Source organism: Fukomys damarensis, unplaced genomic scaffold (genome assembly GCF_012274545.1).
Source record: "Fukomys damarensis isolate Sample0158 unplaced genomic scaffold, DMR_v1.0_HiC HiC_scaffold_17, whole genome shotgun sequence".
Lineage (NCBI taxonomy): Eukaryota > Metazoa > Chordata > Mammalia > Rodentia > Bathyergidae > Fukomys > Fukomys damarensis.
In genome coordinates, this window is record NW_022900929.1 from 30,468,215 (window position 1) to 30,483,094 (window position 14,880).

At 43.2% G+C, this 14,880-nt stretch overlaps 1 long non-coding RNA gene across 1 annotated transcript; it reads left to right on the plus strand.

The window, feature by feature from the left end:
* The first annotated feature begins 237 nt into the window (after nt 1-237).
* On the plus strand, nt 238-14,295 carry LOC104862690. Its single transcript, XR_780398.1, has 3 exons — nt 238-381; nt 8,808-8,905; nt 14,002-14,295. It is a non-coding gene; the product is annotated as an uncharacterized LOC104862690 (long non-coding RNA).
* Nucleotides 14,296-14,880: the final 585 nt, after the last annotated feature.

Below are 14,880 nucleotides of genomic sequence, written 5' to 3' on the forward strand. Positions count from 1 at the left end.
ACACCCCAAACACACGCAGACCAGGGTTAAAAAGGGAAAACAAACTGCTCAGCTAACTGTGAAAACCCCACCAGCCACCTGCGGGAGCAAAGTCCGCAGCCCATAGGTGTGAGCAAGCGTGCAGGCCTCTAGCAGCACTACTGACCCATGACCCCTGACCCCTGACCCCTGACCGGCTCACAGCTCCCAGCGAGGGCAGCGTGGCCTCCACGTGCACGCGGTGGCAGCTCCCGGAGATCCACCATCCGGGCACTGAGGATACCCCGTTGGTCCAGCATCCCAGGGAAGCCTGCGAATACAAGGATCACGGTCACGCGGTGGTGTCCTTTCTGGAGAACTGGGCAGTGAGAGCGGACACACAAGGACCCTCGGGGTCTTGGGGTAAGGGTCTCCTAATCGCGAGGGTGACCTCGTGTCCCGCAGGCTTCTCTATGTACTTTGCATCTTTCTCCTGAAGACTGAATACCAGGTGAAAAGCACTTCCCTTCCTCCTGCCTGTGGGGAAGAGCGAAGCTTTGTCAGCTGCAGGTCTAATCTGAGCTCTGTCAGCCTTTGGGAGGAGCACATTTTTCCCAGATTTGGGTAATATGCTGACTTCATGGCTTTGTAACACTGTGTCTCAGGTCACATTTTTGTCTGCTTTATGGATAATTTAGCAGAAATTGGGGAAAGTGTATTGCAAGTCACTAGCATACTAAGAAAATTCTTTAACTGCTAAAGTTTTCATATGTCTTTTCTGGATTTAAGTGAACAAAATAAAGTGAATGGATGTAAGATACACCTATGTCTGTATGTTAGTAGAAGTTAAAATGATGGAATGCCTAATTCTGTAAGATACTGTACAACTCAGAAGCCACATACAATATTGTTTGCGAAAGGCAACGATCACAGTAAAACTGATAGAACTTTCTGCGTTAATCCTGAAATCTATCTCAGGGGCTACAATAGAGGTACTTTCCTTCACAAAATGCAATTTAGAAAGTAATTATGACAAAACCTTTCCTTAGTATGAATGGCAAAAATAGTTCCAAACAGCCCAATTACATAAGTGTCAGTACTGAATTATCTATTTACAGTAAAAATTGAAATATTAACCGAAGAGCAAATGAAAATGTAGACTATGTGGGGGAAAAAACTTAAAGGCTTCCAAATTTAAGTACATAAATCACTGAGTTTATGAACATGGGAATGGTCATTATTGATGGGGTCTGTGACCTGGAGCTGAACCATGGGAGTGGATGCTATACTGTGCTTGGACAGCTTTTCTTGCTGTGCCCAGAGGACAGTAGGATCTTGTCTGCTGATGCGCAAGAGATGGGCCCCGCACCCTTAGGGGCCCGGCCCCCCGTGCCTCCACTGCACGTGCTTTTCCCAACTGTTGCTGCTGCGGGCGGGAAGGTAGAGGTGAAGACTGACATTCTGAGAGCTCCAAGTCCAAGGACACCTTTTGATGGCTGAAAAGTGACTGTCGTCACCTTGTCTCCAACATGAATTATGTGTCTGTATGACTCTGACCAGCAAACAAACATCTCCCTCCCCGTAGCCTGGGCACAACTCTCCTTAACTCACTTTCCAGGAGCTGCACTCAGAGGAACGAGATGGTGTATTTGTCCCAGCTTCATCACGATCTAGCTGCAAGAGCATCAGTGCACATTTCCTGCCACTTCCTTGATTCTTTGAAGACTGTGTCCATTAGAACAGCTCACCTCTAGAATTTTTTACTTGCCAGATAAATTTGTTACATTAATTTAATACTTTTATAACACTATAATTCTGGAGATCTTTTCCTTTCCTGGTTAATTCCAAGCTGAAGCTTATGTACAAGTACTAGGAAAATTCTTAGACAGTGGCTGTAATACAGTAGTGAGTAGCATCACCCATGACTTCCCTTGATCTTTATGTAAAAAGTTAACTCCTTTGCCCACCTCCGGTGATTTACTCTCTGAGGTGACAGGCTTCTCAGGCACCTAAAAAATTTTATTTGGGAATCACATACATTTCCCTCATGTTGAGGGGTTTTAATTTCCTTCACAGTGAGGATTTTACATTTCCATAATTCTACAGTTAATCTAGTGGAATATGTTTTGATTTTCGCATTGTAACTAATTCAGAAAAGTATTAATTCACTCCATGTGCACAAGGTCTCTCCAAATACACCATTCTGCCCTGCTGCTTTCAAGTCCATGTATATTTGTTACCTGCTCAGGGTGCTGAGAGAAAAAGACTCACCTATGTCCTTAGCGTAGTTCTGTTTGTTGCCTTCTGAAGAGGACAAACCTCATGGCAGCATGATCTGGGAAGTCCTGTTTGACCAAGTCTTACATGAAGGAGGCTAGAGGCACGAGCTCCCTGCACCCGGCTGGGCCCTCACCAGCCTGTCACCTGTGTGCCAAGGCCCTGGGACAGGATACTGCCTAGTTACCTGGCTTCCTGCGGCTTCTTTCCGCGGCCTCTGTGAGCGGAGTCGTAGGTGGACTCAGCAAGAGTCTAGAAGAAGATGAAACAACCTAGAGAAAATTCATCCTCAAGGCTGTGGATCCTCTCAGAGGAGGAGCTGCTACAACCATTCCTGTGTGAATCTGGGAGAAGCAAACAATATCTACAAGACAGGCGTCGCCCTCTGAAGGGATGGCTCTGGCTGATGCATTCCCTCTAGGAGTCCTTCACTTTTTTTTTTTTTTTGCCTTTACCCAGCATCGTTTCATTCTTGTGTTGGGCCTCTGCCTCCCCTCTGATGAAGCACAGCTGCTCCTGCAGTTCCTTGGCTCAAGCTCCTCCACCCACTGGGAACTCACCGCTCGAGGCCTGAGGCTCCAGGAGAGCTAAGGGCTGGCCCTGTCTGTCTGAACGAACTTCGAGGCAGGGAGGAGAAAGATGAGTCAAGGCGCCCAGACACCTCCTGCTGCCCATGCAGACTCAGTGAGGAGCAGCGCGGGAGGTGGCGGCTGCAATGGGCACCCCACTCGGTTGCTGCTATAGCGCTCTGTCCGCTGTCCTCAGGCACCCAGGTGCTGTGCCCTCAGGGAAACCCAGAGCACTGTACTCAAATCGGGCCGAGGCTACACGGGATAAGCAGCAGAAATAAACGTCATCTGGTTTCCACATCAAAAACAGGTTTGGTGGAAAATAGCCCAAAATGCATTTGTACTTTTGTTCAAGGAAGACTTTCGGAAAAAATAAGGAAACGCCTAAAAGTAATAAAAATGGTGAATATAACTGAACAATTGCTATAAGGCTGTATGGATTTACAGTGTTGGTTGCTTAGAAACCATGGCTAGAGTACAGTACGTGGTGGAAAGATAACTCAGGTGCTCTGGTAAGCTTCCTTGTGACATCCTTTCAGTGTCTTTTCGCAACTTAAAAAAAAAAAAACATTCTATTTATTTTACCTAGTTGAAAACATACCTAATATAGTTTTGCCTTTTTTTCAGAAGTTTTATTTCTATAATATGAAATCCTTGTGAAATGATGTTTAAAAACATTATCATCACATTTCTGCTATAGATTTAATAAAGCATCCACTAATTTAGACAACAGAGAAAGTCAAACACTAGATAAAAAAGAAAAATTATTGAAATGATGCCACCTCAGATATTTAATTTCTTTCTCATTGCATGACAATATTTCTTTATATTATAATTTGAGAAAATTTTACATCATTGTTTTAATTAATCTCCCTTTTCTGTTTCCATATAATCCCTTTTTATGCATAAGTATATGATATTTTATTCTTTTTTATGGTATTTTGTTCTTTACAGTACCTTGAATTTGCTTTGTTACCTGAGTGTTTTAACTAATAGGTAGGTCTGAATTATTTTCTGATTTCCCTTGTCTTCAAAACATGTTCTTTTGGGCCGGGATTTAGCTCAGTGGTTCCGGTGCCTGCTTTGTAAGCTTGGGGACCCGAGTTCGATCCCTGATACCAAAAAAAAAACCCAACAACAACAACAAAAAAAATGTTCTTTTAATTATTCCAGATGATGAAAATATGCATGCCTCTGTATAATTTCATATATATTAATTACTCTCAGTGTTTTTCAGTGGCTTTATAGATGCATAGACATAAACTGCAAACCTGCACTAGATTTCAGAGCTATGCAAAACACCTCTTAAATCAGACAACTTGGCTTCCTAACACTTTCTCTGCCATGTACTAGTTAAAAGTGTCCTAATTAATTTGTGCTTGAGTTTTTTCATCAGTATAATGAAAGTGAATATTGTTGAATAGTATTGAAACAGCTATGTTAGTCATCACACACAGGTCCAGGCATCTCAAGCTTTGGGAATCTAATTTGGAAAATTGTTTACAATTATGCAAAGGTGGAAAAACCAACAAGGCAATACTGAAGCAACCTAGGGATTAGTGACTTCAAGAAGAATCTGTGTCCCTGGTTCTTGGCAGAGGAGAGAAGAGGCCTCCAATTGCTAGAAACCAAGAGATTGACAACAGGCAAAGAGCATAGGAAACACAGTTCGCAAATCCCACACCAGCCTCAGAGCACAGGGTGGGGTGGATTGGAGCTGAGAGACCACAGAGGGTGTGTTAAGTCGCCTTCCATCATGAAGACAAGACACCCGACACACACAGCTTCAGGAGGTGATGGTTACTCTTTGCTCATGGTTTCAGAGAGTTCTATCCATGGTTGGCTGTCCATAAGCCAGAAATCACAGGCAGAGAAAAGCTGCTCAACCTATGGTGTCCAGAAGCAGACAGAGAAGGGAGGGGTCTAGGACAAGTGTTCCCCACTGCAACTCACCCACCCCTGATCCAACTTCTTCTGCTCATGCCCCATCTCTGAACAGCACAGTCAGCTATGAGCTTATGGCTGAACTAACCCACCAAGGAGTACAGCACCCCAAGATCCAGTCACCTTCCTAAAGCCCCAGTATGAGCCCATGAGACTCCAGGGGTCACTCTCCCTCTAAACTGAAGTGGAGACATAACTAGCACAGGCCTTTTGGAAACTGAAGGAGCTGGTTCACACAAAACGTTTGCAGCAGGGATAAACACTAAACAACCACTGACAAGTTTTATTATTACCTAATTAACTGAAACCCACGTCTCTCATTGTTTCTCTTTATTTTCCTCAACTTAAATTCCCCAAACCTACAATGAATTAGTCAAAGAAAAGCTGCACTGCAAAAGCTGAGATCACAGGAAGGCGATGTTTCCCTCCCTCCTACAGACATGCATGTGCTAACTGAACCAGCTATGCCACACAGGTGCTCTAGATCAACTTTTCCCAATCCCTGGGGAAGGTGAGCTTCCTTCCTCTATGTGCGCTTAGAGTTCTGGGGAGATGTTCTTAAAACAGTGACTATCATTTTATTTACTGCCCAGTAATGAACGTGTAGAAGAAATGTGCAGGATGAATGGACACCAGGCTGAGTAAGGGTGTCACACTGAGCGGAACAGCCCAAGTCACACGAGGCTGTTGGCAGATAAGAAATATGTCTGATGTGTGAAGTTCCCTTGGACTGCTCTTTGCAGACTGACTGAGTGAGGAACACTGGCAAGGAGCCAGGGTGGAGGTTTTGTATCTTTTGCAGTAGTGTGGGTGAGAAATGACCAGACTATCTGATGCCAGGACAGAGGGTTGGAAGAGCAAGTGTCAGGGTGCATTTTTGAGAAAATAAAATGATATGTGGTGAATAATAACTGCCTCAGAAAATAAATGGTCTCAATATTACCTGAATTTTAATGTTTTAATTGCATGCTGCATACTGAAGTTTCCAGTTGGTATGCAGAGGAGCTAGATCTGCTTGTCATTATTTGAAAATATATACAAATGCAGCTAGGCACAGTGGTATGTGCCTGTAGTCCCAGTGCTCTCAGAGTCTGAGGCAGGAGGACTGCAAATTTTATCCTAGTCTGGCCAACTTCTCAGCTTAATGAGCTCTAGTCAAAATTTAAAATGAATTTAAAATGGCCTCAGAATGTAGCTAAGCCAGGGTTTGACCCCAATATCAAATAAAACAATTATTAAAATAGATGGATACTTTGATTTTGCAAATCATTATACATCATATGTGGTAGTTTTATTTCTGTGTAATCCAAATTATCTATTCCAGTGTATTGCTGAAAGTTATTTTCATCATAATGCTTTAAACATGTTTACCAAATAATCTTTTTTTTTTTTTTAGCACCAGGGATTGAACTGGGGTCCTTGCATTTGGGAGGCAGGCTCCAGAATCATTGAGCTAAATCCCCAGCCCTACCAAATCATCTTATCAGTTGGTTGATTGTAGCTAATATTTTTTAAAAATTCAGCATGTTGTCCCAGACTTTGTAAGTGCTCAGGTAAACAGACACAAGTAAACTCTGAACTTTTTGTTTAAACCCTTTTTGTTTAAAGCTTAAACTTTACACATGAAATTCCTCATTTTAACTCATTTAAGTGCATATCTACCTTGATAGATTTGAGCAGAGAAGCTTGTATTAAAAATGCTGAGTAACTAAGAAATAATGGAGAAGAAATGTTCGTTTCAAGACAATTAATGCTTTTGGAGATCTGAAGTTCTGTGAAAATGAAGATAGGTGATAGAGATAATAAAGAATATCAGTGAGAGACACCTCGGAGCTTTCATTAAACAGCAGCAGCTTTGTTTTGCTCTGAGAATCAAAGCAAAGCACTATGTGAAAGCAGAGTAAGATCTACCTCGGCAGCTTTAGAAGCAGCCACAAGGCGCAAAGCCTGAGGTACACCTGCTCTGGACTGCATCCTGCTGCTATAGATGCGGAGCCAAAGGTGGAGGACACAAGGACTTGCTTAAAAACCAGAGGCCGGTCGGCGACCTCTCCTGGCAACTGTGTAAGCAAGAGCAGGAAGAGCAACCGCAGCAGTTTTCGCCATGTCTCAGTTTTCAGGAAATAAGTAAAATGGAAGGAACAACCATCAATAGTGGAGCTTTCCAGATGTGAACCCATTCGTTTGTTTCTCAGATCTGCCATTGGGAAGGGCGAACACGAACGCTTCTGCACCTTATTGTGTAGGAATGGTGCCGATCCAGCCATTGCTGTAAATAATGAGTACACCTTGACTTGCATCTAATTACTTGGGAGCCAGTGCATACAAGAGCTTTAAAATATCAGTTGTAAGGAAAATGTTAACACCACTTTTCACCTCATGACCAAGCCAGTGCTGCTTGTAATGCATGGATCCGTTCATCTTTGACAACAATCATCTAGCAGTCAATCTTTCAAGTGAGATGAGAAATCAGATTTCAGATGAGCTGAGGGAACACGTTAAAGAGCAAAGTGTTGGAAGATGCACTGTACCATTGAGGTCTGCTGAGGAAGAGCTGTAAGTCCCTCCCACACCTAGTTCATCAAAGATGCACCAGGCCCCTCTTCCAGGGACGGGAGTGGAAAAGTATGGATGACCTGAAGACACTGCACTAAGCAAAGTAAGCTAATCACAGAGAGAAGAGTCCTGTGTGGTCCCACTTGCATCACGTGCCCAAAGTTGCGAAGCACATTGGGCCAGAAAGGGCAAAAGCGGAAAGGGAGAGACACTGCCCACGCCGGTTTCAGGGCTGCAGAGACCTCTGAAGGCTAATGGTGATGATGGCTACTCAGCAGGGCGGATGTTCTTAAGACCACGGAGCCAGGCGTGCAGATGGCTAGTGTGGTAAATAGTACCTTACATCTTTTACTACAACAGGAAAATGACCAAAAAGTGGAACAATAAATATCTACATTAATTAGATTAACTTAATCACAGTGTGCCAGTCGGCCCAGTCACCACATAAAATTAAAGTTTTAAACTCTTGCTGCAGGAAGGGAATATCATTCAAGATTGTAAATTATATGTAAGATTTCAGTAGCCATTGTCCAGCCAAAATAATACATAACCAGCAGGGTGTGATGAAGCATGCTTGCAATTCCAGCACTGTGGAAGGCTGAGGCAGGAGAATTGCAATTTCTACTCCAGCCTGGGCAACTTAGCAGCTTAATGAGACACTATTTCAAATTTAAAATAACAAAAATTAAAAATGGGCTTGGGATATTGTTCAATGGGTTCAAACCGCAATACCGAAGAAAACAATTACTTAGTGAAATGCTCACTTCCATTTTACAAGTAATGACACATGACATGAATTAATTCTTTATGTAGTTCTGGGCAACTTAGAAACTTAGCAAAACAGTGTCTCAAAGTGTCTCTGGCCCTCAAAATAGTTAAATATAGATAGACCTGGCTGTAGCTCGGTACAAATGCCCCAAACATAAGAGAACAGTATGATATCCCATCAAGAAAAGCCGGTAGCAATGGGAACTCAGATGGGGTCAGCTCACGGCACCGCGGAAGCCAGGCAGACCTGGCCTTGAGCACTACATTTCTAATGCTGAGGAAAGTGCAGCAGAGCTCAAGAATTTAGAGGAGGAACTGGGGAATCCCAGGAAGGGAAGCACAAAACTGCACTGAAGAATTTAAAGGAGAAACCTAGTAACAGAGGAGAAGAAACAGAAGAGGTGATAGAGAACTGAGAGAAACTAGAAAAAAATACTCAGAAGGCAGCAGAGAAGAAGACAGGGTGCGGAGTGCAGGGAAGACCCTTGGAGACGCAGGACCGACCAGCAGCTGGACAGGCCAAGCTGCAGGGCCGGGAAGAGGAGGATGTGGGGCACCAGGCAGGTCACAGCAGAGTCAGGCTGGGGAGCAGGAGAAGAAGCCCATCTGCTCATAGAATGGAGCAAGGCAGAGGGAAAATGAGAACTTCAAGAGCCAGAGCTCTCCTTGTTTGAATTTTGATTTTTATCAGCGGATGTTTGCCATAGTAATGACTGCATTTATCCCTCTTACCAGGCAGGGTGGGTCCCTGAATGCTGAAACCAACCAGCAGAGAAAAAATGGGGATCACAAGAAAAGCAGCAAGAGGAGGCTCTTGAACTATCCAGGAAGAGGTAAAAGAAATAGTTTTTGTTTAAATTTTAAGTCTAGGGCTAGTGTCACAATCACTAAGATAACAAATAAAAAATATAATCATCAACATTCTAGAAGGAGAACATTAGAATTACGAGTTGCACTAGGTCTACCCAAAATAACAGAATGTAAATATGGATAAATGGAAGAAGTAAAAAACAAACGAACATGGAAACCTATTAAAATAAAAATATCAATTCAATTATTTATTATGAAAGGTAAGACTTTCAAACTGGGTCACAAATATATATTGCTTAAAAGAAATACCTAAACTCATAAGGACACAAAATGAAAAATAAAAGAATGGAAATAATTATTTAAAAAACAAACCAATAAGCAAGTGTTGGGAGCACTATCCCTTCACTAAACATGAACACCAAACAAAATACTTAAGCTAAAAAAAATATCAGAAGCACTGATGGACATTATCATCACAATACAGGGTCAAATCACCAGATGGATATTTTGTGTCACCTGAAAACAAGCTTCATGTATAAAAAGAAATAATCAGTAAAAAGGGAAGAGGAGCTACTCATAGAGAGTTTCATGCCTCTGTTTCCATTAGAGTCCAGTTCAATGATTTTTGGGTAACCACAGACTTTGGAGGACTCCTGTGGCAATCAGCCCAGACAGTGGGGATGGACACTGGGCCCTGGCATGGAGTGCAGTCATGTTCAGTGCCCACAGCCTGCGAGGCCACGTGCTCCCATCATACTCTCAGGGGCTCACCTGTGACTCTGGTGAACGTGAAGCAGAAATCAGTCATGGAGAAGACAAAGAGGAGAGTGGGGAAAGGATGAAGATTTCCCACCATTCCTTATTTTCTCCACTGACTTCTTCCTCACCTGTTCTCCAGAAGCAGCGCTCCCAGACACTCTGGATTTGCTTGTTTTTCTTGGACTATCTCTGCTGTCTTCACAGCACTGATCACTTCAGTGCTCCCATGGTCAACCGTGTCCATTCTCCGGAGACAGAAAATGCAAGAGGAGATCAGAGCTGCAAAGAAGAGGGAATGAGGTCAGCGAGAAAGAAAGGGAAAATGAAAGATTGGAGCATTCAAAAGGACAGAAAGGCCAGTTTGAGAGCCCCGAAGTGCAGAAGAAGGAAAAGTGTCACCCAGGGGTAAAGGGTGACACTCTGAGATGTCCACTGAGAGTAAGGTCTAACCATCAGCGGGCTCACCCTGAGATACGTGGAGGACAGACCATACGTGCAGAAGAGGGACAGATTCTCCCTGGAGAAGAACTTCAGACTATAACGGTGGAAGAAGGGATGGAAACAGAAAATAACCATTTCCATGGTGTGCTTACCAAAGTCACAGGCAACCCAGGTCCAGTCCTGGGACAAAACCATGGGCATCCAGGTTGGGAGGCTGACACAAGGGTACCTGAACTTTTCCTTTCACATCTTCAGGGTATGGGCAGACAGAGAGGACTGAGGAACTGTCACCTGAGGGGCAGACTGGCGGTGAGGTGCTGGGCTGCCGCAGTGCAGTCACAAAGCCTCAGCGCTCACTCAGTCCACGGCCTCCAGGCAGCCGGGAAAAGGTCATACGAGATGGCACCCTCCCTCTCAGCAACTCTTCTGAAAATCTGAAATTATTGCAAAATGAAGAGTTTAAAAGGAAAATCTCAACCTGATAAAAAAACAGCTTGTTTCCAGGACTGCCATTTTAGAATTTGTTCCTGAGGCTTCTGGTTCAGTTTCTCTCTGATATCCTGTAATTGTGGGTAGAAATTAACTAGCACAACTCCAGAAAGATCTGGGCAGAATAAACTGCAAAACCCACACATTTAAGCTTTCTGCATGATGCTGTTACATTGCAGTGAATGTTTTTATAATTTCACTCATTTATGTGCTAATTAATAAAAATGATAAATATGTTTATAAGGTGAAATGACTTCTATATGAATGGGAAAATGTAACTGAATTTTATTTTCCAAATTATTAAAATAAAATAGTGGCTTCTGAAGTCAGTCTTCCATTTGCAAAATGCCAACATATCACGAAAGTGTATGTTATGGTAAACTGTCTGATGTAGACATGTGTGCTTGTCATTGTACTGTGCGTGGGTTTTTCTCTAGACTTGCAGAATACATTTGTGATGTTTTATATGTAGATCAATTAAATTTCCTTCCTAATCAATTTTTGTAGTCAAAAAACTGAACTGGGATAGTGCATCTTACATGGATAAAGACTTTTTATATGAGTATAATCTATATTTCTTCTTCTTCTTCTTTTTTTTTTTTTTGTGTGTGTGTGTGCTGAGAATCAAACTAGGGCCTTGCACTTGCCAGGAAGGTGCTGTTCTGCTGAGCTACATTTCTAGCCAATAATCTATAATTTCTTGAGTACTTGGAGAATAATCTTTCCACTTCTATAATGATGTTATGAGGAAACTTTTACATAAATATGCATTGAAAAATTTTATTAATCAAAAGTCATTGAAAGACTGAAATGGATATTGAAGTTTGTAAACATGAATAAATTAATATAGCTTGTTTTTGCAGTCATTTAAAATATTATTTTCTCTTATGTCAATAAGAATAACTTAAAATTCCAAATTTTACATAAGTTAGGTACAAAACACTTTTCCTCACTCTAGTCACTGTCACACTGCTGCACTACTGTTCTCTAAAGAGCATTATAAAGCCCAACTCTGTTGGGGTTTAGATCTAAATGTCCCTCTAGATTCTCATATTTGTGGAAGGTGACAGATCCCAGGCTGTGCTCAGCAGTGGGTTCATCATGGGTGAGTTCAGGGCTGGCTGTGCTGTAGAAGGCGGGGCCTTGCTGGAGGGGTTCCTGGGGCTACCTGGAGGGTGCCTTCCTGTCCCAGCCCCTCCCTTCCCTCCCTGCTTCCTGTCTGCCATGAAGTGAGCAGCTCTGCTACACCAGAACCTTCTGCCTTACCTTCCCACTTGGAGCCAGTTGATTATGGGCTGAACCATGAGCCAAAAGAAACCCTTCTTCCTTTAAGTTGAGTATGTCAGGCATTTTGTTCCAGTGAGGAGAACATGATGAAGACAGAAGTCTATAAAGAAGTATCAAGAATCATTACATCTTTTGAAACTTGCCTTAAAAGTTTTAAAACACGAGACAAGAAACAGCTCAGAAGTAAATGTCTGGCCTAGTATGGTAAAGGCCCAGGGTTCAATCTTCAACACTGTAAAAAACAAATAAAAATTGATAAATAAGTAAAATGTAGTAGCTTTTGAGAGGCCACATTTTTGTCATATTTTCCAAAGTATGCATGTGTACACAGAGAGGATATTTCAGTTGCATATTCATCTGAGGACTGGCTGAAGATGACTTCCCATGTGAATTACACCATGGCTTGGAAGCCACTGTTCCAGGCTTTAAACTCCGTGAATCTGAGACTACAATCATTAGTTCTCGATTGAGAGGTTTCAGGACATGGGCAGAGTCCCCCTGGCGCGTGGACATAGATGACAAAGGTCCTTTTTGAGGACTCTTCTGGTCAAAAATTCCTACCAGCATGGCTGTGTCTGGGAAGAGCTATAGCCAAGCACTAAGCAAGCATCACCTTGGTCACAGACACCAACCAACGCCACTGACACCAGCCTCCTTCTGTGCTTTCCTCTGTTCTGGGTTGGTCAGAATGAGGCTTCTCTCCATGGGATCCTGGAACCTGATATTTTTCTGAGCCCATTGTGGGGCTCTGGGAAGCAGTAGCTCCTACTTTGCTCAAACTTCCAGAGAGACAGGAGGACCTACAGGTCTCTGCGATGTACCAGCTGCTCTCAGACCAGTGCACCTGACCAGCAGACAGCTGGATGCCTCATCTGCCTCTCTTCACCCTCAACAAAGCCACAAAGCAATGGCTTCTGTGATCCCAGTTTCAGTCACCTCCTGGGCTGGACTCTGCTGCTGCTCCACTCCAAGATTCCATGTCAGAGCTTCAATTTCAAATGCAATAACTTGTACTTTCCTGTATTGAAGAAGGAACCAAGGGCAATAAGCTACATCCCCAGCTCTGTTTGAGGGTTTTTGTTTCTGTGTTTTGGGTACAATATTTGACTAAATTTCTGGGCTCAAACTTACCACCCTCCTGCCTCAGCTTCACGAGTGCTGGGATTACCGACATGGGCCAGCATACCTGGCTCAATTCAATAGCATCTCTAATAGAGTTTATACTTTCTATTCCCACCTCTGTTAACAGGAGGATGGGAATCTAGACAAACCCCCCTCCACTGTTCCCTCCTCCAAAGCAAAAATAATAAAAATGGAGCTAAGCCAATCACTGTAAGACTAGAAGCCTTTCGGGGCCCATGGAAGAAGGAAGTTTCCTTCACCTTGCTGTAAAAATCCCATTTTAATCCAAACATTATGTCCTGAGCAGGAAAAACAGTTATTTAATATTCTAGTTATGTTGTATAAGAGCATTATAATATACATAGGACTGGGAAGCCCACAGTGATAAAATATGACAAGCTTCTTATATGCATTTTCTGGGAATGTTAACATGTTGCCAATGACCAGTCAGCATCCAGAAAAAAAAAATCACTTCTAAAAATGTTTCTGTGCATATTAGCTTCAAAACTCAGTAGTAAAAATTGGTTTTCTAAGCACTTTTCTGCTTAATAATTCCAAGTCTAAAACCCTTTGAATTTTTTCCCTGAAGGACATTTAGTCCAAAGAGACCATGATTTCCACACTGTAAAAATACCAATTTTTAACATTTTATAAGGAAAAAAGAGTGTTCCTCCCCCACTTTAATCATCACATGTGGCTGCCTGAGGCTGCTGGCTTTCGCCCAAAATCAGAATGGACATGACAGGTTAGTGTTTTGAACCCAATCAGGACATCGAGGCAGCCAGGACAGTGGGACTAAAGACCCTCAGGAAAAAGCAAACCAGAGCTGCTGCAGGAAGGGATGAGCACGAGGGGATGGGTGCGTGAGAAGTGAGGGGGAGGATTTGGAGGGGGATTCGTGGCAATGTGTCTTTTACACAGTAAATTTTGTAAAACTTTAAACCTTCCCCATGTCTTTTGATGATGCCTCATATCGCTATGTAACTGCTTCTCTAGATAAACTAAACTTTTCTTTGTTTAGTTTCCCTCCCTGCAGAAAGAACAGCTACCCTGCAAGCCTAGTCATAGCATATTGAAACAACAAAAGGGAGCAGCACTAGCAGCGTCTGACAGAACTCAAGGCTCACAGAGATGGTCCTGGTCATGGCTGTCACTGTCCTCTGCCATCATGTATGTCAGTGAAGTACCCCTGCCTTCTACTTAAACAATAAAACAACAGACCCCACACTTGTCACGATGCTGAGAGCTCTGTATTCAGAACACTGATACCTAACAGCACAGACATAGAAGCGGGATTTATGATGAAGCAGCGGGGTGGGGCTGTGGCATCGCTCTCCATGTATGCAAGGTCCAGGGGCCGAGAGAGGCCAGGCCTGCCTGAGGTGCTTTTCTGTGTGTGGCCCCGACATCATCTGGGGTGGGTCTGATGGGGAATTAGTTCTGCTGGCCAGGAGGATTGGATAATAAAGCTGTGCCTGATGGAAACTGATTTTTTTCTTTTCTTTCTTTTTCTCTGATGTAGGGTTTGAACACCCAGCCTTAACTCTGAGTCACATCCCCAGCCTGCTTTTTATTTTGCCACAGGTTCCTCACTAAGTTGCCAAATTTCCCAGCTTTGGTTTCAACTTGCAGTTCTCCTGCCTTAGCCTCTCAGAAGGATTGCATTTCCTATCGGAGCACCTGGCTTAATTTCTGGAGGCTGCTATAACAATTGTCACACTCACGAGGGTTTAAACACCAGATATGTGTTCTCTCACCTTGGTGCAAGCCAGAAGTCTGAAACCACACAGACTCTGGGGCCTGTGGAGAGAAAGCACCTGAGTCCTCTGGCTGTGGGGCTCGCATCTCCATGGGGTTTCCCCGTGACTGCCGCTTTTGCCCACACGCTCTCTTTTCTTGT